The sequence below is a fragment of the Hemicordylus capensis genome, chromosome 2 (assembly GCF_027244095.1).
Source record: "Hemicordylus capensis ecotype Gifberg chromosome 2, rHemCap1.1.pri, whole genome shotgun sequence".
NCBI classification, from domain to species: domain Eukaryota; kingdom Metazoa; phylum Chordata; class Lepidosauria; order Squamata; family Cordylidae; genus Hemicordylus; species Hemicordylus capensis.
Window position 1 is genome coordinate 234,076,874 of NC_069658.1, and position 22,399 is coordinate 234,099,272.

General features: G+C 47.1%; 1 protein-coding gene, 1 long non-coding RNA gene and 1 pseudogene across 3 annotated transcripts in view; 1 reads left to right on the forward strand and 2 right to left on the reverse strand.

Annotated features, from left to right (window-relative positions):
* The window catches only part of LOC128343845 (zinc finger protein 850-like), a 60,573-nt gene extending 59,116 nt beyond the window's left edge, over positions 1 to 1,457 (reverse strand). Inside the window, exon 1 of the mRNA XM_053293278.1 lies at positions 1,408 to 1,457. The gene's annotated coding sequence lies outside the window, so the exon portion shown is untranslated. The remainder of the gene's footprint in view (positions 1 to 1,407) is intronic.
* A 736-nt stretch (positions 1,458 to 2,193) lies between these two features.
* LOC128343846 (zinc finger protein 850-like) overlaps positions 2,194 to 22,399 on the reverse strand; it is a 46,199-nt pseudogene continuing 25,993 nt past the window's right edge.
* LOC128343392 (uncharacterized) lies at positions 19,820 to 22,058 on the forward strand. 2 transcript variants are annotated; one of them, XR_008315499.1, is made up of 3 exons: positions 19,820 to 20,228; positions 20,502 to 20,555; positions 20,647 to 22,058. It is a non-coding gene; the product is annotated as an uncharacterized LOC128343392 (long non-coding RNA). The 2 variants fall into 2 exon arrangements; XR_008315498.1 differs by having other exon boundaries at positions 20,734 to 22,058.

A 22,399-nucleotide genomic window follows, 5' to 3' on the forward strand; every position in this document is an offset into this window, starting at 1 on the left:
TTCCCCTTTACCAGTAAAGAGGCAGGGGGGTTCCCTAAACCTAAAGGGGGCAGGGTGGGAGTCATTTAGTACTTACAAGTACTAAATGGTCATGCAAATGGCTTCTGCACATGCGAGGAGGTCACTAAAATACCACCTGCACATGCACAGAGGCCTGAACTGAGCCAAAGACCACCGCTGGCCTGGGCTACTCTGGGGGCGGCTGGCAGGGGTGGGAGGGAGCTGCTACCACTACTAATGCTTTTAGGTAGTAAATGATTCCCCTCCCACCCCCTCTAGGGCTAGGGAACCCCACTGAACTTTTACTGGTACAGGGGTATCCCCAGCGGATTCCTCTTTACCAGTAGAGTTCTGAACCGGCTCGGTTTAACGCAGTTAAAACAGAATTGTGATCTGTTTGTTATTCATGACCATACGTTTATTGCTAAATTCTGGGCTCACTCTTCTGGGCATAAAGCAGCCTGTCTCTTTGTTTGACTCGTAGAGTAGATGTGTGGGAGAAAGGGTTCCTCTAGCATTCTGAGACCTCCGCCCCACCATTATAGTTTCAAAGTATAGAGATCCCAGAAACTCAGCTGAGGGTGCACACATATGTACAATTCATGGATCCGGGCAAGTGTGCTAACTCCTTGCTCTGCCTTTTCTTCCTTGCTCTGCCTTTTCTTTCTGAGCATAGCCACATTAGCACTTAAGAGTGTCCTCTCCCCACTTTTCCGCATAGCATCCTGTGCTGCACCCCACATGCCCCCAGACCCCACATAGCCAGAAGCATCTGAAGACCCCCTTCCCCCAACAGGTGCAGGCAGAGTCTGCCTCATTGCACAGTCCCTCCCTCTAACAAATACCTGCTGCTTCCAAATCTGGACCACTCCCCCTTGCTTTATCTCCTTAGACTGAAGCTCTATTCAGACATTATGTTGTAGAAGTGTACAGATGTTTGTACACCTGCACATATTTTTGTGTGAATGACTGCAGCTGTGTGCATTTTAAGAGTGAACCTGGGTACAGGCCCCTCAAATGCCTGGTACAGAGAGGGAGTGATCAGAACGTGTGAATAACTGGATCCGTGTACACTCTACTCTCGCATGAGTGTCCAGCATAATGTCTGAACAGGGCTGGAGTCTTTCCAGAAAATGAAGCCGTGTCCTCACCCCGTTTTTGCATTTCGGGACCATCCTGCTAAAATCCTGCATCTGCCTTTCTCCAGGCCTCAGAAGCGGAATCTTTTGAGTCGGCGGAGGGAGGAAAGAATCAGCAGCTCCGGCTCCCCCGTAGGGGTGGGGGTGTCATGGCAGCGAGGAGAGCCCCCCCCCGGGCTCCCCTGGGGCATCTCCCAGCCCCCCGCCCCCTACCTTGCATGGCCTTCCCTGCAGCACCCCTCTCCCTCCCCATGCACTTTGCACTCACCAAGTTCCTGGACAGGGATGATACAGCCGGTGGGGGAAACAAAGGCTGGGGAGGGCGGTGTGTGTGTGTGTGTGAACACTCTCCCAGTGTTCAGTCCTTCTCCGGCCTCTCTGGGAAACGTCACTCGCTCCCTTTAACCCATCGCCTGCCTCGTCCCGCAAACAGAGTGCAGAAATGGTTTCTGCAACGACTTCTTCAGCACATGCCGCCCCCCCCGCCCCACTCCGGGAGAGTTGAGTTTGACCTTCGCCCTCAGATCTCCCACCTCCCTCCATATCTTCCTCCCAGCAGCCGTGGTGCAATAGGCAGCTGTTTCCTCCCAAAACTACTGGGGCAAACTCCTCCCGGCTTTACACTCCGCTTACTTATTTGGGGAACTCCCAGATCCGAAGCAAGAGCTGGGACTGAACAGGGATGGGACACTTTCAATTTCATCCAATAGGAAAACGGCGCTCTAGAACCCCCCAGGCCAATGGTAAGCGGCTGCCCCTTCCTTCCGTTGGAGGGCGCACCTCTACCCTTTGCCATGACATTACGGCAGGGAGTTCCAAAGTTTAGTTCAGTATTGGGAACCGTGGCTGACATCCTGGCCGAATTTACTCGAGGGCGTCCCACTGAATTTAAAAGGACAAATTGGTCATGCCTCATTTGTCCTTTTAATTTCAAAAGGACTTCCACGAGTAAATTTAGTCAAGATGTCAGCCAGTGCCTGTTTTCTCTTTCCAACTGTGCGATGGTCCAGATAAAGCCCTCCCTCCCCCCACCCCACAAGAGATCACTCCTCTCTTCAGACTGCACTACATTTTATTAGCTGTTAAATACATAACAATAACAAAAACACAGGAGTCTCTGTGGCATTTAAAATACCTAACAGATGCATTGTTGTAAAAACTCACACTCTTTCTATATCTACACACAGACACATTATTACTGCAGTGCCCTGCATGTGACCTGGCAAAGATGTCTGGAAACTCTTACGGGGCCAATAAATGCATTTGAGTGTAAAATGCAATACATCTGCAGTGCTTCCGTGATGCCTGCACACCTCACCTCAGTCCACTTCCCCTGGAGTGATGGGAACCAGCTGAGGGGGGATTATTTGATCAACAGGAAAAGCTCACGCTGGGATTGTTCCAAACTCCTTTGGGTCTTGCATCCTCAGCCTCACCCTGCCTTCACTGGGTGATGGGGAAGCAGACAAGGAGTTTGGAAAGGCTGGAGAGGTTCGGGGGCGGGGGGGGGGTAAACTATTTCCTTGTGAGGTAGGATAGGAAAGGTCTGCAATGGAAGAAGGGGCCTGCACCCACCCACCGTTCAGTACCCATGTTCCACCTTGTATATGGAGGAACAAACATGAAATCATGTCAAACATGAAATCAGTCACAGAGGCAAACATTGAGCCGGTTCTCCCAGCTCACAGCCGAGTCTGGTGGTTCTCATGATCGGCAAAAATCGGGCTAGGCTCTCCTAGCCCGATTTTTGCCAATCGTGAGAATAGCCCCATTCTTTACAGCTTCAGGGTCACAATCTCGCATGAGCAGCAGATAAAGGTGGTGCTATGCATAATACTGCATTAAAATAAATCAAGAGGAGGTCCTTGAACGTCTAGCCTGAATCTGCTTCCTTGTAATTTCAACGCATGGGTTTTCTGTCCTCAGAAGCAAGAGAGAGCATTTCCACTCCTCCTTCCATGTGACAAACCCTTTGGTCTTCTCTTCTCCAGGCCAAATATGCCCAGCTTTATTGGCTGTTTCTCATTGACTTGGTTCCCCGCCCCGCCTCTGTGTTGCCCCTCCTGTTACAGTTGATCAACGTCCTTCTTAAAATGTGGTACCCAAAATGGGGCACAGGAATCTAAGTGATGTTCTTTGAACCTACAACCTTTGGAGTCGGGCAGAGAGACAGTGGCCGTATGATGTGTTAACAAGCCCTGACACATGCAAAACTTCAAAGTCAGCCCTTTCTCTCTCCTGAAGAAGTGATGTCAAATTTATCTCTCCTGACCTGCATCAAAACTGGTGTTTTTGTTTTTTAAAATCAGTAGCTGTGTGCCAGATGATTAAAGTCCACATTTCTTCATACCTGTGGCCAAAGCAGGTCCTCCTGACCTCAATACATAAAAATGATAAAAGTCTCATCAAGACTCTACCCTATGCTCAAGGTGGGCTCTCTAAGGAAAACACATCCCATAGCTGCTATGGGACAGACAGTGAGCACCTCTCTGCATGTTCTTATGGTAGGGTGTGGGATCAAACACAGTCATGAAGACACCCTCAGTGCATTGCAACCTCATCTGGAGAGGTCCGTCTCCAGTTACCACCGGTGCGTCTGGTGGCAACTCGGAACCAGGCCTTCTCTGTAGCTGCTCCTGGTCTATGGAATACACTTTCGGCAGATATCGACAGTTTAGGCTCGCTGTCAGCCCTTAAGAGAGCTCTAAAAACTTGTTTGGCCTGGCCTTCCAAGGTTTGTAAATTGTTGATGTTTTTAAAAGTTTTTTAATTAGTTTTAAATGGTTTTTATATTGTTTTTAGCACTGTTTTAAATGGTATTTTTAAATGTCTTTTTAAATTTGTTGTACACCACCCAGAGCCTTCGGATGGGGCAGTTTATAAATGCAATAAATAAATAAATAAATATTAATTAATTAATACAGCCATGGGAAGGAGGGAGGGGATGCTGGATCTGGGCCGCAAGGCTCTCTAAATTGTCTTAGAGGGAAAGGGACACATTTTATGTTGTAAGGAGACAAAAAAGCCACAAACCTGAACAGAGGGATAGGGCAACTCTCTGCCATGAACTAATTGAATTTCTTCAACGTGAAAGAGAGGCAACAAATATCTTTTTTAGATATAATGTTGTAACTACAGGAATACCTTGTTACTCATGGATGTGTGTGTGTCTCATTTGTCGCCTACAACTGCCGGTAGCGAAACTGCAAGCAACAAGACATTACACCTATTGGGGGGGGGGGCGGGTTTAGATTCTTGTGTGTGTTAAAGGGGGGGGCATTAAAAAATCAGCAACAATTTCACAAAGTGAGTGTCATACTGTGCTCCATGGGTGTCCATGTGCCCAGTAATCCCGCATCCCAACTGTCAATTTAGCTAGGTTTCTATGAAAAATCAAAAGGGGAAACAATTTTTTTTTTTTTTTTTTAGAGGGGAGCTACAAAATGGCTCCTCAACATAAATGGCCTCTGAGGCTGTTTCTGGCCGACTGCAACTGGAATCAACCAGATAAATGAAATTAACCCCCTTTTTTGCCAGGGTGTCCTCATGTATGCCGAGGTTGGGTGTCAATCACCCAACCGTGAATAGCGAATATGCAGATGGTGAGGTCCACCCATATGCACAGATGCCTGAACACATGCATATTTTTATGTGAACAAGTGTCCATGCGTTTATTTTAAAGCGAACATAGGTTCAGGCCTCGTCAAATGCAGGGTACAAACAGGAAGGATACTACTGTACTTCTGCTGAACATAATGGGGCTATTCTCACGATTAGCAAAAATCGGGCTAGGAGAGTCTAGCCTGATTTCTGCTAATCGCAAGAACCACCAGGCTCGCAAGCGAGGCCGGTGGTTCTTGAGTGGCTAACCTGCTCAAGTAGCCCGCCCCTTAGCCCGGATTTGCAGACCGAGCGCTCCGCAAACCCGGGCTACCTGCTCGTGAGTAGCCACAGTGCGGCTCTGCGCGAGTACACCCCCGACCGGGAGGCAAAAAGCCGCCTCCTGGCTCTGGGGGTCTCCCCAGTATGCCCTGCACGCTTGCACAGGACATACTGGGGCTTCCAAGGGCCACGCAGCCCCCGCTCCCCCCAGCCCCCACTGGCTCCATCACGGCTCCCTGCCAGGTCGTCTGCGGGGAGAGCGGGCTTACGCAGTTTTGCACAAAGCCGGTCTCACGGATCGTGAGACCTGCCTCTATGTGTGAATGGGGCTTCTGAGATTTGGAAACTCTTTTTTGAACACAAGGCATCAGGCAGAAATCCATGGCGTAGATCTGCAGAATGTGACTGTGGATCTCCTCAATTTCTGCCTGTATATTGACTATAACATGTGCCATTTGGGGGAAGCAACTTGTAGAGATGCACCAGACAGAAATTAATGAGGCATCTCTAGGAAGTGACTAAGGAAGTGCACCTGTTGAATTCCTGTCTGGGTATCTCTCTCCAGCCCACCGTAAAGATGAAAGACCAAGAGAAAGTGTGGGTGCGTGGAGCCTATTTTATCAGCATAATATGTGAGACTTTGCAAAGTCTTTACTGCTTATATGGCACAGAAGATAAGGTTGCCACCTTAACTTGCAAAGGCCATGTTTTTGAAGGCATGGTAAATTTACAGTGAATACTATAAGCACCTGAACTATCAAATTAAACTGAAGGTTTTTTAAAATATTTGATTGCATTTTTTATTCTACCCAGCTTGCTTAGAAGGGGATAAATGGCTCGCCAATTCCACTGATGCTCACAACCTGCAAAATAGGCAAAGCTAAGAGACAGTGACTGCTTCAAGACCCCTCTCTGTGAGGCGCCAGGTAGGGCAAAACTGTAAATCGGACTCTGCATCCACCATGCTACCCATGACACCATGCTGCCAATGGTTCTTTGACTCCAATCAACTATATCTCATCATGCTGCTCTAACTCTTTTGTAATGCCCTTCACAGAAGACTCCCACTGCTTATGGGTCTGCAAGCTTTCATATAAGAACAGGGATTTTTTTCTCGTTGCAGAGACATCTAAGCACCACGGCACTCTGGGTTGCACTGGCAGATGGAGGGACATGTTTATAAAGAGACACCTTCCGCTAAGATAGACAGAGGGCTCCTCTATCCCCTTTCTATGGCCATGAAGCGACAGGAGGTGCAACTTTTAGCACATGATTTGGAGTGGCCTCTTGGGCAAATGTCTTTCTTATCAAAAAACAAATATTAGTGCTTTACTGTCATGACAGTAAACCGCCCGGAGATGTAGGTTTTGGGTGGTATAGGAATTTGTTAAATAAAATAATAAATAAAATGACAGGATAGATAAGCCTCTGCCAAAGGGGATTACAATCTCTGAGTATCTGTTCTCTGCTGGATGTGGATTCTTTGATGATCATTTAGGTTTGAGCTGGACCTGAAGCTCTTTCCACACACCGAGCATGGATATGGTTTCTCCCCTGTGTGGGTTCTTCGATGCTCATTAAGGTTTGAGCTCTGTCTGAAGCGCTTTCCACAGACTGAGCACTGGTAAGGCTTCTCTCCTGTGTGAATTCTTAAGTGGAATGTAAGGCCTGTGCTCCAGCTGAAGTTCTTTCCGCAAAGTGAGCACTGATATGGTTTCTCCCCTGTATGGATTCTTTGATGGCAAGTAAGCTGGGAGTTCTGGCTAAAGCGCTTTCTACACACCAGACATTGAAATGGTTTCTCTCCTGTGTGGATTCTTTGATGGGAAGTAAGGTGAGAGTTTTGGCTGAAGTTCTTTCCACACACAGAGCACTGATATAATTTCTCATCTGTGTGCATTCTTTGATGTTCTTTAAGCCTTGATCTTTGCCTGAAGCTCTTTCCACACACTGAGCATTGATATGGTTTCTCCCCTGTGTGAATTCGTTGATGGCAAGTAAGGCCTGCACTCCAGCTGAACCTCTTTCCACAAACAGAACACTGATATGGTTTCTCCCCTGTATGGATCCTTTGATGGGAAGTAAGCTGGGAATTCTGTCCAAATCTCTTTTTACACACCGAACACTGGAATGGTTTCTTCCCGGTATGGATTCTTCGATGAGAAGTAAGTTGTGAATTCTGGCTGAAGCTCTTGCCACACTCTGAGCACTGATACATTTTTTCCTCTGTGTGGATTTTTTGATGTTCATTAAGCCTTGAGCTGCGGCTGAATCTCTTTCCACATGCAGAGCACTGATAGGGTTTCTCCCCTGTATGGATTCTTTGATGGGTTGTAAGGACTTGTCTACGATGAAAGCTCTTTCCACATTCTAAGCATTTATATGGTTTCTCTCCTGTGTGGATTCTTTGATGGTAAGTAAGGTCTGAGTTCCGGCTGAAGTTTCTTCCGCACACCAAACACTGAAATGGTTTCTCCCCTGTGTGGATTCTTTGATGAGAAGTAAGCTGTGAGTTCTGACAGAAGCTCTTCCCACAGACAGAACATTGATATGGTTTTTCCCCTGTGTGGATTCTTTGATGGGAAGTAAGGTGTGAATTCTGGCTGAAGCTTTTTCCACACAACAAGCACTGATATGGCTTCTCCCCTGTGTGGATTCTTTGATGGGAAGTAAGGTGAGAGCTCTGGCTAAAGCTCTTTCCACAGTCTGAACATTCATATTTTTTCTCACCTATGTGATTTTTTTTAAGCATTCCAAGGCTTGAATTACTGGTTAGGAATCTTGCATATGGAGGATTATTCCTTCTATTTCCTTTGCAATCCATTGTTTGGCCTGGAATTTCATGGAAGTCAGAGCATTCAGAAGCAGTAGATTCTTTCACCCAAGGATATTTCGCTTCTGTTTTCTTTTTCTGCTGCTCACCCTCTTCCTCACTCTCACCCTCTTCCTCACTCTCCTCTCCATCACCTACAGAAATAAAGAGAGCCTCCTGATGAGCGAGAAATGGATCTTCACATCACAGAAATCCAATTTACTGCTGTGTAATTTACTGATTCTAGTTGTGGGAAAGCAGATCCTGTAGATTCTTAAGTAGCCCGCCACTTATAAAACTGGCAGCCTGGGGAGTGCCACATGATTGATTTTTTGGTGCTCTGCAAACATAAAGGCCCAGTTCAGTTTCCAGCGGGAGGATCTCAAACAACAGGGCCAGAAAGATTAGGGATGTGCTTGAAATGCGATTTGGCATCCGAATCACAGCACAATTCCTTTAAGATCCTTTTACCCAGTCCTTTTAAGAGAGCAGATCCATGCTTCCTCCTCCTCCACTCGCCGCCACTTCCGTAATCGCAGCACTCCCCCCAGCTATGATTGCACACTGGTATGGTGTCTTCCAGCTGCCCCTGTGCAATGCTGCAGCACAGTGGAGGCCATGTGCGATTCGATGTAGAGGCCATGTGACGTGTCATGTAGGGGCAGCTGGGAGATGTCCCTCTAGTGCACAATCATAGCTGGGGGGAACGCCACAATTACGGAAGTGGCAGCAAGTGGAGAAGGAGCAGGTATGCACCTGCTCTCCTCTGTATTAAGGGGGCTGTGTAAGCCCTTGGTTTTAAAGGGATTGTGCTGCGACTTGGATGCCGAATCGTGTTTCGAGCACTTCCTAGAAAAGACTTCTTTCCTTGGAAGCTCACCGTTGGTCAGATATCAAAAGCAGCTACATCTGCTGGCAAGTTCTATGAAGCTCCCATAGCGAAGACAAACATGACTCATCTCTATCACCTCGCCTTTTCACAGTGAACGGAGTCCCCATCATATATCCCTTGGCTGTTTTTTGGGACAGACTGATCAAGTAGGAAGTGGGACAAAATGAGATAGGAACTTGACGCCCAAGTTGCGTCAATGTGCAGCAGCTGTGAAAAAGGACAATTCCATGCTAGGGATCATTAGGAAGGCGATTGAAAATAAAACGGCTAATATTATAATGCCCTTGTACAAAACTATGGTGCGGCCACACCTGGAGTACTGCATACAATTCTGGTCACCACATCTAAAAAAGGACATTGTAGAACTGGAAGAGGTGCAGAAGAGGGCAACCAAGATGATCAGGGGCCTAGAGCACCTTTCTTATGAGGCAAGGCTACAACACCTGGAGCTATTTAGTTTAGAAAAAAGACGACTGCTGGGAGACATGATAGAGCTCTATAAAATCATGCATGGGGTGGAGAAAGTGGACAGATTGAAATTCTTCTCCCTTTCACATAACACTAGAACCAGGGGTCATCCCATGAAATTGATTGCCAGGAAATGTAGGACCAGCAAACGGAGGTACTTTTTCACACAATGCACAATCCACTTGTGGAATTCTCTGCCACAAGATGTGGTGACAGCTAACAACCTGGATGGCTTTAAGAGGGGTTTGGATAACTTCATGGAGGAGAGGTCTATCAATGGCTACTAGTCGGAGGGCTATAGGCAACCTCCAGCCTCAAAGGCAGGATGCCTCTGAATACCAGTTGCAGGGGAGTAACAGCAGGAGAGAAGGCATGCCCTCAACTCCTGCCTGTAGGCTTCCAGTGGCATCTGGAGGGCCACTGTGCGAAACAGGATGCTGGACTAGATGGACCTTGTGCCTGATCCAGCAGGGCTGTGCTTATGTTCTTATGTATGATCCTGGTTAGGATGGGCACAGCTGATTTGAGGTCTGGAACAAGGGAGTCAGTGCAAGGAACTGGAGGAGAAGGAAAGCCTTGAGTCTGAGTCATCACCTAGAAAGAGTATCCTTATAATACAATGAACTTGGGTGATAGAATCCAATAGTGGGTGTGGGAATACTACAAGTGGTGTTACTGAATCCAATATATCCAGGGTGGGTTAAGAAATGGGACAGAAAGGGAGAAGTTTTAAGATTAACAAGGGTTGTACAGAAACAGCCACAAGGCTCCTGGAAGCAGCTTCAGCCATTATAAAAATGCTCTGCTGTAGTTGTGTACAGTGGAGCGAAGTCCCTTCCCCACTGCGTCACTCAACTGTGCGCCTTGCCTCTCTCGCTTTCAGCAGGGCTCATCTGAAGAGGGCAGAGCCCTACCCATGGTGGTGGGTGCTCCTGTGATTGCAAGAATGGATCGATCTACCCTCGCAATCATGGGAGCATCCACCATCACGGGTAGAGCTCTGCTGTAAGCGTGAGCGACAGGGTCTCTGGGTGACTGATATGGTGGGGGCGAGACTTCCTCTCCCTTCGTCTGGCTGTACACGGCTACAGCAGGGTGTTTTTATAACAGCTGACAAAGGCTTGGGTTAGCAGCTATTCCTGTTAAATAGGAAGCCTCCCCACACCTCTGCCTTTCAAGCAAAGAGTTGCATTATCTCACGGGGAGAAACGGGGGGTTTTGGCCTACCTTTTTGTGAAAGAAAGCCGTCTCCAGTTACCACCAGTACATCTGGTGGCAACTTGGAACTGGGCCTTTTCTGCAGCTGCTCCTGGCCTACAGATACCCACAAGTTTAGGCTTGCTGTCAGCCTTTAAGAGAGCCCTAAAAACTTACTTATTTGGCCTGGCCTTCCAAGGTTTGTAAATGGTTTTTTAAAAAAAGTATTCTAATTGGTTGTAAATGGCTTTTAGTTGTCTTTGAATTGTTTTTATATTGTTTTTAGCACTGTGTCTTAAATGGTGTGTGTTTTTATGTCTTTTAAAATTTGTTGTACAGAGCCTTCGGATGGGGCGGTTCATAAATGTATTAAATACAAAATAATAATAAATGAATAAATAATAAATAACTTGCAGTAAATTTGGCCAGATGAGTGTTATATTAAGTTCAAGTGGAGAGAGTGGGGTTGCATATGAAGAAGTGTTAATAATTACTCTAGCAAACAGATGGACAGACTTCCAAACCTCCAAGGACATCTCCTTCCTGCTGAGGGATTTGAGAGATCAGGGCTGCACAACTTTGGCCCTCCAGGACTGCAACTTTCTCAACCGCAGCCACAGCGGCCAATTGGTGGAGTCCAATGTCTGCAGGAGAACCAAAGCTGTGCTGCCTCTGGCTACGGACTTTAGATGGAACACAAAGATGAAAGAATGAATATAGATCCTCCAGAAGTAATTGGAGGACCAGATCCCTCATCCATGTGCCAACACCAGACCCTGAGGAGGCAACGCAAGGGATAATTCTCACAATTCCAGTGTCATGAAAACACGGAACTGCTGTGCTGTCCTCATTAGAATTTTCCATAATGGTTGTGAAGAAACATACATGGAGAGTTTTGGAGAGAAAGGGGAAGAGTGACGGAGCAGAGGTTGTCATGGAAGGAGAGCTGGTCTTGTGGTAGCAAGCATGAATTGTCCCCTTTGCTAAGCAGGGCCTGCCCTGGTTGCATATGAATGAGAGACTAGACATGTGAGCACTGTAAGATATTCCCCTCAGGGGATGGAACCACTCTGGGAAGAGAAGAAGGTTTCAGGTTCCCACTCTGGCTTCTTCAAGATAGGGCTGAGAGAGATTCCTACCTGCAACCTTGGAGAAGCCACTGCCAGTCTGTGAAGACAATACTGAGCTAGATAGACCAAGGGTCTGACTCAGTATATGACAGCTTTCTATGTTCCTATGGAAACCACATGGAATGTTCAGGGAGGGATTTAAATAATGATGGTTGGTGACAGCTTGAAGCAGTTAGGAGTTGGACAGAACAGAACTTAGAGCAAGAGTGGTTCTGTGTGTGGTGACAGAACAAGGGAAATTGTTCAGGTTTTGTGAGAGGTGTACATCAGGTGGATGTACAGAGACTAAATAGCCAGTGGTGCACTGGTACAGTACTCTGGGAGTCTGGAGTTATAATAAGCCTGAGGGGGAATCCTGTGAGTGAAAGGTGCCCAGAGGCAAAAAGTCCTGGTAAAATAGACTAAAAGGTCTGGGTCATAACACCAAGTCCCAAAAAGGTCCTGAGTTCCTAACATCCCCAAGATCTACATTTGGAAAGAGGGTCAAAATACTCTGAGAGAGTATAACAGTTGACATATTTGGCAACATAGTAGTGAAGCTGATGTACCCTGCTTTGCAGAGATCTTTATTTCAATCTCTTGTAAATAATAAACTTGTTCTTATTTGTTTCTATACTTTAAGCTCTGTTTCTTTTTATGCACTGAGCATACAAGCCTATCCTGTGTTCGCGAGACTACGTGACCAAAGAGTTAATTACAGAGAGCAGGGTAATAAACAAACATATGGTAGCAGCGAAATAAAGTAATAACTTATTAATATAAAAAACCATATAAAACAAATCACTTCCCTGAACTTGGGAGGGGCAAAAGGGTGGGTTCTTGACAGCGGCCTTATGCATCCAAGAAAAACAGAAAAGGCATGGATGTCCTCAATGACAGACCTTCAGTGAATGGATGCAGAACACCATTTGCAGCCAAGGGATGGAGGAGCCTTACCCAGAGAGGCCAGATGCCCACAGTTGTCCACCATGACTTCCGTGTGCAGAGCCCTTTGGCATGGATCCAGCAGAGCCCACTCTTCCTCTGAGAAATTCACAAACACTTCCTCCAAGGTCACTGATCCCTGAAAGAAGAAGGACACATTTTCTCCTGAGAATGCAGCAATACAAGAAGGCAAGAGAGCTGAGGTGGCTGGGTGTTTTCTTGCAGGACACAAAACTTCCACAGCAGCCTTCAAAGCTTTCTGAGTGGGAGGCTTTGGCAGTCTTAAGCCAAGAGAGAGAGGTCTCTCTCCTACCTGGTCCAGTTGCACGGAGGCTGTCTCTGCTCTGCCACAAAGAGGAAAAGGCCGGGAATGAACAGCCAGTTTGATTTCGCCACCTGTGGAAACCAAAAGGGAAGCGTGATCACTCAAGGGGCCTGTCCGCACCTTTATTTTATGCATCATTTACCTCAGTGGTGGGCAGAACCAAGGCTTCCGGGAGCTACTTCCCTTTCCTGCCAGAGCCTTGGGAGCTACCAGCAAAAAAACAGGAGTTTGGGCAAGTGCAACCTGTCACAAAATGGAGGCATGGGAAGGCAGAGCCAATCAGAAACTAGACATTGCTACAAAACTTTACATTGATAGAACAAAGGTGACAAAGTAGAGATATGATAGAGGTTTATACAATAAAAATAGTGTGGAGAGAGTGGATAGGGGGAAGTTCTTCTCCCTCGCTCACAACACAACACTCACAAGATAGGGCTGAGAGAGATTCGTGCCTGAAACCTTGGAGAAGCCACTGCCAGTCTGTAAAGACAATACTGAACTAGATAGACCAGTGGTCTGACTCAGTATATGGCAGCTTCCTATGGTCCTATGTAACACTAGAACCAGGGGTCAGCCCCTGAAATGGATTGCCAGGAAATTTAGGAGTGACAAGAGGAAGGACTTTTTCACACAGCACATCGTTAATAAGAACAGCCCTGCTGGATCAGGTACAAGGCCCACCTTGTCCAGCATCCTGTTTCACACAGTGGCCCACCAGATGCCTCTGAGAAGCCCACGGGCAAGAGGTATGTGCATGCCCTCTCTCCTACTGTTGCTCCCCTGCCACTGGCATTGAGAGGCATTGTGTCTCTGAGGCTAGAGGCGGCCCACAGCCACCAGACAAATGCCACTGATAGACATGTCCACCATGCATCTGTCTAAGCCCCTTTTAAAGCCATCACTACATCCTATGGCAAAGAATTCCATTGATTAATTATGCACTGTGTGAAAAAGTTCTCCCTCTTGTCGGTCCTAAATTTCCTGACCTTCAGTTTAATGGGGTGACCCCTGGTTCTAGTGTTGTGAGAGAGGGAGAAAAATGTCTCTCTGTCTATGGAATCTCTTGTTGTCTAATCTATGGAATTCTCTGGCATGTGATGTGGTGACGGCCACCAGCTTGGATGGCTTTAAGGGGGGATTAGATAAATTCATGGAGGACATATCTATCAATGGCTACTAGTCCTGCTAGCTATAGGCTACCTCCAGGCTCAGAGGCAGGATGCCTTTGAATACCAGATGCAGAGGAGAAGCAGAAGGAGAGGGGGCATGCCCTCATCTCCTGGTTGTGTGGCTTTCCAGAGGCATCTGGTGGGCCACTGTGGAAAACAGGGTGCTGGACTCTTCATATGTTCTTCATATATTCTTATGCTCCTAGTTATCACACATCTCAACAGGAAAATGCCTGAATTCCAAGAGAACTGTCCTGCACAAAGGGAGCAATAGAGTCTGCTTTTGTGGGGAAAGAGAGAAAAGGAGCCCTGACCACTCTGAGAAAAAGATTAAGAATAGCATGGTCATACCATAATTCAGCTAGCCAATCACATATACAGTACTGGAGGAAAAGGGAGGGAGAAGAAACCCAAATGCCTGGAGAGATATTTCAGACAAGCCAGGGAGCTACTTAAAACCCACCCCTAATACACATTTTTCTATTCTGCCTTTGTGTCAAATACTCCCAAGAAGAGTAATGCCACATTTTATAAAGGCCACATCAAAGTTTTTCACACATAAGAGTACAGCAAAATGATAAATGTAGATTTAATCACCTAAATTAAAAACAGACTGTATTGAAAGCAAGTGAGAATAAAAGCCTCTTCAGCGGCTGCTGAAATATTTTCCCCCACCAAAAAAATCTCACTAGGACCATAAAAGCTGTCCCTGGATTTCAGGTTAAAAGATGCCCCTTTAATCCTCCTCAGTTCCTCTGGCCAGGGAAGCTGCCACTCTTGTATCTCTCAGGGAAGAAGGGTGGAAAAGAGATCAGCAGGCAGCCTCCTTGGAAACAAGCTTTTCCGCTGCAGGTGGACAAGTTGACCTCATGACCTCTTACCCAGCGAGGTGGCACCTCCTTCACCCTCCTGCACAATCCACCTGAACAGTGGCCTCTCTTGGGCGTCCGATGGAGCCTTCTCTGCCTTGGAGAGATCAAGATCCATTTTTGACAGCCTCTGGCCCTGAAATAAGTGGGAAGTCCAGAAAAGAATGGGGAAAGGAATTAGGAAATGGTTTACACCCAGGACTGCTTCCTCCCATATGAAGCAAATCATGCTCCGAGATGGTGTAACTCCAGTTCCAGAGACTGCTCCATCTCTGTAAACTTTCACATAAAAGGCAAAGGGAGTTTTATTTTAGGGGGATTGGGGAGGTACAGTGAGGGAAATAAGTATTTGATCCCCTGCTGATTTTGTCCGTTTGCCCTCTGACACAGAAATGACCAGGCTATAATTGGAATGGTAGGTTTATTGTAGCTCTGAGAGACAGAATAACAACAAACAAACCCTCAAAAGCCCAGTGCCCAAAAGTCAGCGATGGATTTGCATTGTAGTGAGGGAAATAAGTATTCAATCCCCTATCAACCAGCAAGATTTCAGGCTCCCAGGTGTCTTTTCACTATATGCAGGTAACGAGCTGAGATGAGGAACACCCTCTGTAAGGGAGTGCTCCTAATCCCAGCTTGTTACAGTACCTGTATAAAAGACACCTGTCCATAGAAGCAAGCAATCACTCAGCTTCCAAACTCACCACCATGCCCAAGACCAAAAAGCTGTCGAAGGATGTCAGGGATAAGGTTGTAGACCTGCACAAGGCTGGACTGGGCTACAAGACTATCGCCAAGCAGCTTGGTGAGAAGGTGACTACAGTTGGCACGGTAACTCGCAAATGGAAGAAACACAAAACAACTGTCAATCTCCCTCGGTCTGGGGCTCCATGCAAGATCTCACCTCATGGAGTTGCAATGATCAGGAGAATGGTGACAAAGCAGCCCAGAACTACACGGGGGGAACTTGTCAATGATCTCAGGGCAGCTGGAACCATAGTGACCAAGAAAACAATTGGTAACACACAACGCCGTGAAGGACTGAAATCTTGCAGTGCCTGCAAGGTCCCCCTGCTCAAGGCAGCACATGTACAGGCCTGTCTGCAGTTTGCCAGTGCACATCTGAATGATCCAGAGGAGAACTGGGTGAAAGTGTTGTGGTCAGATGAGACCAAAATCGAGCTCTTTGGCATCAACTCAACTCGCCGTGTGTGGAGGAGGAGGAATGCTGCCTATGAGCCCAAGAACACCATCCCCACCGTCAAACATGGAGGTGGACACATTATGCTTTGGGGGTGTTTTTCTGCTAAGGGGACAGGACACCTTCACTGCATCGAAGGGACGATGGACGGGACCATGTACCGTCAGATCTTGGGTGAGCACCTTCTTCCCTCAGCCAGGGCATTGAGAATGGGTTGTGGATGGGTATTCCAGCATGACAATGACCCAAAACATACAGCCAAGGCAACAAAGGAGTGGCTCAAGAAGAAGCACATGAAGGTCCTGGAGTGGCCCAGCCAGTCTCCAGACCTTAATCCCATAGAAAATCCCTTTTGTGAAGGGACTGAATACTTATTTCCCTCACTACAATGCAAATCCATTGCTGACTTTTGGGCACTGGGCTTTTGAGGGTTTGTTTGTTGTTATTCTGTCTCTCACAGCTACAATAAACCTACCATTTCAATTATAGCCTGGTCATTTCTGTGTCAGAGGGCAAACGGACAAAATCAGCAGGGGATCAAATACTTATTTCCCTCACTGTAACAAAGTCTAGATTGTTTGTTGATGTTGTTATATCTTGTGGCTCAATTAGCTGGGGCTGGTTGAATTTTGTCTTGATTATCAGTAATTTTACAGCAGATTTAATACATTTTGTCAGCTACTTGCTGGATTTTTAATCTAAAGGTAGAATATAAATACTTCAAAATCATCATCATTGTGGTATGGTGCAGTGAGAAGAAAGGAGCCTGGGACAACCCTTCCTGGAATGTCTTCCCCTCACCCACTGGGTACCAGTTGCTTCATTCACATTTTCAGATGCTCTCACCTGCTGCCCTGACTCCTTCTTGGCCTCTGCCTGGCTCAGGAGGAAACCTTCTGCCAGAGCCACTGCCTGGGAACTGGTCTCCGCTCCACATTCTCTGACCCAGCTCTCCATCTCTGGGGGCAGGACAGTCAGGAACTGCTCCAGGATTACCAAGTCTAAGATCTGCATCTTTGTGTGCTTTTCTGGCTTCAGCCACTGACAACAAAGTCTGTGAATTCGGCTGCAAATCTCTCGGGGCCCCTCGGCCTCCTGGTAGCAGAACTGTCTGAGTCTCTGGCGCTTTGCAGCTGAGCTGGTGGTGTCCTCGCCCAGCATCTTCTGCACGGTTTTTTCCCAGAGCTCCTCACTGCTTCCAGCCTGAATGGCCAGAGATTCTCTTCCGCTTTCAGGGCTAGCGGGGTGGTTCTCTGCCATCTTTGCCCTGTACTCCAAAACAGCTTCTAGGAATACTGAAAGACCTCCGTGCTCTTCTGTAGCTTTCTCTCTTAAAGAAAAGATTGCCCAGACAGGTGGGGATATTGAATCCTGCCAAGTCAACACGTTACTCCATCTGTAGTATTACATTCTCGCAGCTGAAAGGTATCCTAAAAGCAAAAGTGGGTGAATCTGGTTAGGGAACCAGGATCTCTTGCTTCATCCCCCGCCCAGTTCCACTCCCCTCTGCCCGCATTCTCAGCGAGACTGGTGCTGAGACAAGCATTTGGTGACAGGAGGGAAGGTATTCTCTATGTGGGCCGAAATGCCAAAGTGATGTAACCTGGAGCAGTGCAAATACCCTGGGAAGGCAGAGCACACACTCTGAAGCCTTGATTTCTTAATGAAGCTAAATTTCCATTTGGGAGTGAACAAAGTCCCAGCCTAGGATAAAAGGCAAGTCCTGAAGGACTGAGAACTGCACTCTAAAATACAATCAAGGAAAACTTGATATGGCATGTAGTGGTTGGCTAATACACACTGAAGCTATTCCGACGTTCAGGCGAAATCTGGCTAGGAGAGCCTAGCCCGATTTCGCCTGACTGTCTGAACCACTGGGCTCGCAGGTGAGCCCGGTGGCCTCCAGCCGGTTAACCTGCCAAAGTAACCCACCCTTTAAACCGGGTTTGCGGAGCAATCACTCCGCAAACCTGGTTTTTTTGCTCGTGATTTGCCGCAGTGCGGCTACTCACAAGGAGACCCCCGACCGGGAGGCTGAAAAGCAGCCTCCCAACTCGGGGGTCTCTCCAGCATGCCCTGTGCGCTCGTGCAGGGCATGCTGGAGCTTCAGGGGGCTGCACGGCCCCCAATCTCCCCAGCCAGCTTCGTGATGGAGCTGGCAGTTGCGTGGGCGGCCGCTGCGGCTGCCCAGAGCAGACTGCTGCTCGTGTGCGGACAGACTGCTGTCCCGCAGAGCAGACTGCAGACCACTAACCCCCTAAAAGCTCTTCTCACTAATCTTGAGAAGAGCATCAGTGTCAATCAAAAGGAATTTAAACTTAGGAACCTCCTCTGGAGAGGATTCCTAAGGGGGGGGCCTATGGAATGGAGTAAACAGCTGTCTATAAAATTTCTCTGTGTAAACTGCCCTGAGCCATTTTTGGAAGGACGGTATAATAAATAATAATAATAATAATTTGATTTCTATACCGCCCTTCCAAAAATGGCTCAGGGTGGTTTACAAAGAGAAATAACAAAACAAGAGAGATCAAATAAATAAATAAATAATCAAAAGGAATTTAAACTTAGGAACCTCCTCTGGAGAGGATTCCTAAGGGGGGGGCTATAGAATGGAGTAAACAGCTGTCTATAAATTTTCTCTCTGTAAACTGCCCTGAGCCATTTTTGGAAGGACGGTATAATAAATAATAATAATAATAATAATTTGATTTCTATACCGCCCTTCCAAAAATGGCTCAGGGCGGTTTACAAAGAGAAATAACAAAACAAGAGAGATCAAATAAATAAATAAATAATCAAGAGGAATTTAAACTTAGGAACCTCCTCTGGAGAGGATTCCTAAGGGGGGGGGCTATGGAATGGAGTAAACAGCTGTCTATGAAATTCAGTTGGAGCTGACTGACATTCTCAGATAGGGCTGACAGGAGCCAGAGTTAGACGGGGCTTGGATGAGCCAGAGATAGGGACAGTTAGGGCTAGAGAGAGGATCTCTGGTTAGGGTCTGTAGAGCAGCACAGAGGGTGGAATTGGGAAGCTGGTGAGTAGGTTGTACACACCTGGGAATAACTCTGCAAATCAAGCTTGACTATCCCTTTGTGAATTCTGGGAGTGTATCCTATACCATAAAATGGTTAGGTGTGCGGCCGTGCTGCCCGTGTCTTTTTGGGCAGTTCTGCGCATGCGCGGAGCGCGTGCGCAGAACTGCCAAAAAGATACGGCTGCCCAGACACGGGTGGCCATGTTGTATCTGAGCAGGGAGAGGAAGGACTGGCCTCGCTGGCGGCGGCCACCGCCGCGCCGAGAAGACTGGCCCCACTGGCGGTGGCCGAAAAGACTGGCCCCGCTGGCGGCGGCCGAGAGGACTGGCCCCGCTGGTGGTGGCCGAGAAGCCTGGCCCCGCTGGCGGTGGCCGCCGCCGAGAAGACTGGCCCCGCTGGCGGCGGCCGAGAGGACTGGCCCCGCTGGCGGTGGCTGAGAAGCCTGGCCCCGCTGGCGACAGCTGAGCCGCCGCCGAGAAGCCTGGCCCCACTGGCGGAGGCCGAGAAGCCTGGCCCCGCTGGTGACGGCCGAGCCGCAGCTGAGAAGCCTGGCCCCGCTGGCGGAGGCCGAGCCGCCGCCGAGAACACTGGCCCCGCTGGCGGCGGCCGCTGCCGAGAAGCCTGGCCCCACTGGCGGTGGCCGAGAGGACTGGAGAGGAGCTCACTCAGAGCTCCTCACTCCTTAAAGTCTCTTCCTGTACTGGCGCTTTGGCCGAAAAGAACGCAATAGGCGTCCTTTTCGGCCAAAGCGGCAGTACGTGAAGAGGCTTTAAGGAGTGAGGAGCTCTGCATGTGAGCTCCTCTCTCCTTCTCTACATGGTCCCGGGCAGAAGAGGTCTCGGCAGCTGGGAGGGCGGGCGGTTGCTCAACACAGAAGTTGCCGTCTCAATATTGATCGTTTAAAACAACAATCACCGCAGAATGTGGCATGTTAATAAGCGGATTTTATTTGCAGCACTTTAATAATGCAGGTACGTTCTCCAACCGAGTGTAGCACTTCCTCTTTTTAAGTTTGCAGTTTGTGCAAGTTTACTCGGAGGAAAGTACTGTTGCTTTTCACAGAACATCGCTGCCCCAGTATTATGAATCTATCTGTCTGCTTAATAAATATTTCTTAATATGCAACAGTTGGGGTTAGGTGTTCTGTCTGCCAATCTTGATCTGACAAGAAAACTGCGATAGGTAAGCAGTATTTTATCAAAATGGATTTTAGTGTGAAATATGGCACGGCTTAATCTCTATGTTCTAAAAATGGCTGTTGGCAAATTGAAAGCATCCCCCCACAAAAAGGGCAAGAGAAAGGAAGAAGGAATAAATTAAAAAAACAACACCTAGCGCCCGTTATTATAACGGGCTTAAAATTACTAGTGGATTAATAAACAGGATATACAGCCAGGGAGGTTGTGTCCCAGGAAAGGTGGTGAAAGTCTAAAGATACTTATTTTACCTTAATAGACTCCTCGGTATCTTTAAAGTAAAGACGTTGTTGACACACCGACACAATCTTATGTAAGTACCAGAGTTTTGGATACCAGATTGAAATATATGAAGTCGTATAACTGACTAGAAAGTGAATAATAAAGTTGTTACTTTGTTTCAGAAACCATTACACATGTGATCCTACATGGTAGATAACAGAAACCACTGAAGCTATTGTACCACAATAAAGTTATTTTCTTTGTTTTAGAATTTTAAAACTGTTTCAATATCAAGAATAATATATGCACAGAAATGGAAGAGTAATGAACTGCCTCAAAAAGAAGATTGGCTGATAAAAACTTTGGAGTATGCAGAGATGGCAAAACTTACAACATTGATAAGAGATCAAAGCTTAGGACGTTTCAAGGAAGATTTGAGACCTTTTTTGTTGTATTTAAAGAATTATTTTCCTACTATTGATCTTACAGCAGGATTTGAAATTTGAAATGCAGGTTGGGTAGATTAATGTTTTTTTGTTTTTTTTAAAAGGTTTAAATTTGTTTTTTATTAACATTATAATAAGGCTAAACTTTATAGTTGTTATTTCACGAAGGGAGGTGCGCGGGAAGTCCATTTGTGTTTATTATGATTGTTAATGGTTATTGTTAAAAATTAATAAAAACTGAATTTGAAAAAAAAGAGAGAGAGAAGGTGGGAAGAGCTGTGGGGATAAAAAGGGCTGAGGGTAGAAGAGAAAGAATAATCAGACAGCAGCAGAAACGAGACAACATACAAGAGCAGAGACACATGGCGGCGGGAGGAGGAGGAGGAAAAGGAAAAGGGAAGAGATGAGAAGAGAAGATTGGACATGGAGAAACAGCATTGACAAAGGAAGTGCTGGAGAAGGAATGGATGAGTAAGGGAGCTGTGGGTGAGATTGACTGTTATTGTTCAGTGCAGAGTAGGAAAGCTGGAGGCACTTATCCCATTTTTACTTTTTCTTTTGCTCTTGTGGTTCTTGTTCTTTATACAGAAATATTTCCAAAGCTTATTGTTAAAACTGGATTACCCTTTCTTCCTCCCCCCCGCCATCAGATCTTTAATTCAGATCTCGTGTGCTCTCTGTGTTGGAATTCTCCAACCCACACTTATGAGTCACACCACACTACCTAAGTTGGGTACGAGACAGAGGTCTGGTGGACTGTTCAGTGGAGACAGCCAGGGAATAAAAATTTCCACTTGGTGACAGTGGTAAAACCCCTTGAATCATGGGGTTGGTTAAGACCAGACCGTGACACCCCAGCAGCAGTTCTGATTTCTGACTCTCCCCACACAACCGCTCACAAGGTTGAGTCTCCAAGTTGCCCTCCTCAATCCCTTCTGGAACTAGCCACGCGCCTGACCTGCCACTGCTGGTCAGATTTTAGGTGCCCTCCTGATGCCTCTCAGCCCACAGTCAAAGACATATTTGGTTGATGTCACTGCGAGTATCCAGGTAACGGGGTCTAAGCAATTGTTGCTAAGGCCGTGGAATGTTGGGAAGAAGGCAGTTAAGAAATGGAGAGGAAGAAGTGAGAAGAGAAAGGAAGAATAGATAGAGGGGAACGGTGTTCCCTCTAACAGGGATTCCCAGATGTTGTTGACTACAACTCCCAGAATGCTTGGGGGTTATGGGAGTTGTAGTCAACAACATCTGGGAATCCTTGTTAGAGGGAACACTGGAGGGGAGAAGATGTGGGACAGAATGGTTGTGAGGAACAGGCAGGAGTGGGAGGTCAGGCACACAAAATATCTAACAGACTCTAGAGCTGAAGACTGAAAATGGCTGCTCTTTACCAACTGGGACACTGGGTGTGGATATTGCTGGACTGGATACTGAGATCAAAGAGAGTAGCATATTAGGCTTTAAGGGGAAGGGAACTTTTGGAAACATT